This window comes from Portunus trituberculatus, chromosome 40 (genome assembly GCF_017591435.1).
Source record: "Portunus trituberculatus isolate SZX2019 chromosome 40, ASM1759143v1, whole genome shotgun sequence".
NCBI lineage: Eukaryota > Metazoa > Arthropoda > Malacostraca > Decapoda > Portunidae > Portunus > Portunus trituberculatus.
The window spans coordinates 23,581,972-23,584,471 of record NC_059294.1 but is presented as its reverse complement, the minus strand read 5'-3'; positions in this window follow the sequence as shown (position 1 = coordinate 23,584,471).

Sequence of the window (2,500 nt, the reverse complement as noted above, 5' to 3'; positions counted from 1 at the left end):
GACCACACATCAGGGAAGTGTAAGAAGGAAAGATGAGTATCGATAAACAGCAAGCCCAAATGTGTGTGTGTGTGTGTGTGTGTGTGTGTGTGTGTGTGTGTGTGTGTGTGTGTGTGTGTGTGTATCTGTGTGTCTTGAACTGTGGATTGAATGATCTATTTCTATTTATTTGTCTATCAATTTATTATTATAATTACTATTATTATTATTATCATTATTATTATTATTATTATTATTATTATTATTATTATTATTATTATTGTCATTATTATTATAATTATTATTGTTATTATTATTTGCATTTAGTTTCATTACCATGTGTTTTTTTTTTTTTTATTTGTAAGGTGTAGACAATATATGTCTATCTAAGATCTTGGCTAGGCGATCTTAAAAATGCTTTCATAAAGTAAACAAATTACAAAGCCGATGATGTAATACACATGCACAATTGCCCACAGCAACGCAATGTCTACCAGTCAGATTCCCTCTTCTTCGTTTTCTCATCAAAGCCTTCAATGTAAAGCAGTTAATTAATCACACAAGTAGTACGTTTATTTGTATTCTATTCATTAGCGTGAAAATCATGGGACTTTGTGACATCATTACTTGGTGAAATTGTACAGCATCAAATTATTCGGCTTTTTTTTTCTTAATTGCAGAGCCTTGAATCTCCCAAAAAATACTTATCATTTCTTATTTTCAAGGTATCATTTTCCTGTTAATCCAACGAGAAAATATACTTATGCTTATACATTATTCTTGAGTGATCTTTATCCTTGAAGAGTTGTTTACAACATGATAATGTGTGTGCGCGTGTGTGTGTGTCTGTGTGTGTGTGTGTGTGTGTGTGTGTGTGTGTGTGTGTGTGTGTGTGTGTAATTCACCACGGTCGTCTGCTGGTCACCTAGCCAGTCTTCCCCATTACGGAGCGAGCTCAGAGAACATAGACCGATCTTCGGGCAGGACTGAGGGCACAACGCACAGCGGTGTGTGTGTAATTCACCTCGGTCGCCTACTGGTGTGTGTGTGTGTGTGTGTGTGTGTTTTCACTGTTTGATCTGCTGCAGTCTCTGACGAGACAGCCAGACGTTACCCTACGGAACGAGCTCAGAGTTCATTATTTCCGATCTTCGGATAGGCCTGAGACCAGGCACACACCACACACCGGGACAACAAGGTCACAACTCCTCGATTTACATCCCGTACATACTCACTGCTAGATGAACAGGGGCTACACGTGAAAGGAGACACACCCAAATATCTCCACCCAGCCGGGGAATCGAACCTCGGTCCTCTGGCTTGTGAAACCAGCGCTCTAACCACTGAGCTACCGGGTGTGTGTGTGTGTGTGTGTGTGTGTGTATCCTTCCTTTTTGTTCAACATTTTACGTCCTAGTCATCTCAAACCGTCACTCTCATCGTGACTACAACACATTTTTCACAAATTAATACACCATCACCACTCACCATCCTTACCGCCAGTCGCCTCTTTACTGCTTACCACGCATCACCACCAGCATCCTCACTACTTACGCATAGCTACAGTCTACCATCAACACCACACATATTCTACCGCACCATGTTATTACTGTGCACACTCACCATTCCCACCCCGACCCTAATACACTCCTTAACGACAGGGACCTTCATATTCTGCAGCCTTCCTAGTTTTCTTCAGAGCTTCTGTGAGGCTGTGCGCGGTGCTGAGCTGTGATCTGAGCTGAGTCTGTGGATGTTCAGTGGGAGTCTGTTTAACTGCTCTTAAAAATAAACTCTTGGATTTGAAAGAAAAAAAATATATAATGTCATCACTCTGTTCTCACGTCAAAGAAAAATTTGTTCATTGTGTGGTAAAGAAAGAATCTTGGATTTATTATTGTTTTTTTTTTTTTTCATATTGGGAATGATAGTTTTAATGTCAAAGATAAAGGTTAAATTTTTTTACCATGTTGCACATAACTCGCCGTGGTCTCAGTTTATTTATTAATTCATCTATTTGTTTATCTATTTTTTTTTCTGTACATGTACGTATATATTTTTTTCTTTCTGTACAAACTTTTCATGTCAATTCATACACCGCAGACATTTCCATCGTCCACAGATCTTTTTTTCTTCTTCTTTCTCACGTGTTAAGGAGACTGACCATTGCTTGTGGTCATAAAAGTCGGGGAAAAAAGCTCGTTCAGCTTGCAGCTTCCAAGAAACCTCAAGTAAAGTAAATAAAGTAAAAGGAGAAAAGTTGGTAACATATTATACTGTCTTGTGGACGCTGAATGGTGGACCTCTACTCTCGCCTCTCGTCGCACAGTGCATAGCTTTTATTGATCTGAAAAGTCCGTTTGACAAGGCTAACGAAGATAATTATCACCCTTGACCATTTAGTGAACTTTTATATTAAAAGTAACTTACTGAAATGGATAAGGGATTATCTTAGCAACAGGACATTCAAAGGCGCTTACATTATATCTTACAGCTTTGAGTTAGTGACTCCTCAAGTAGG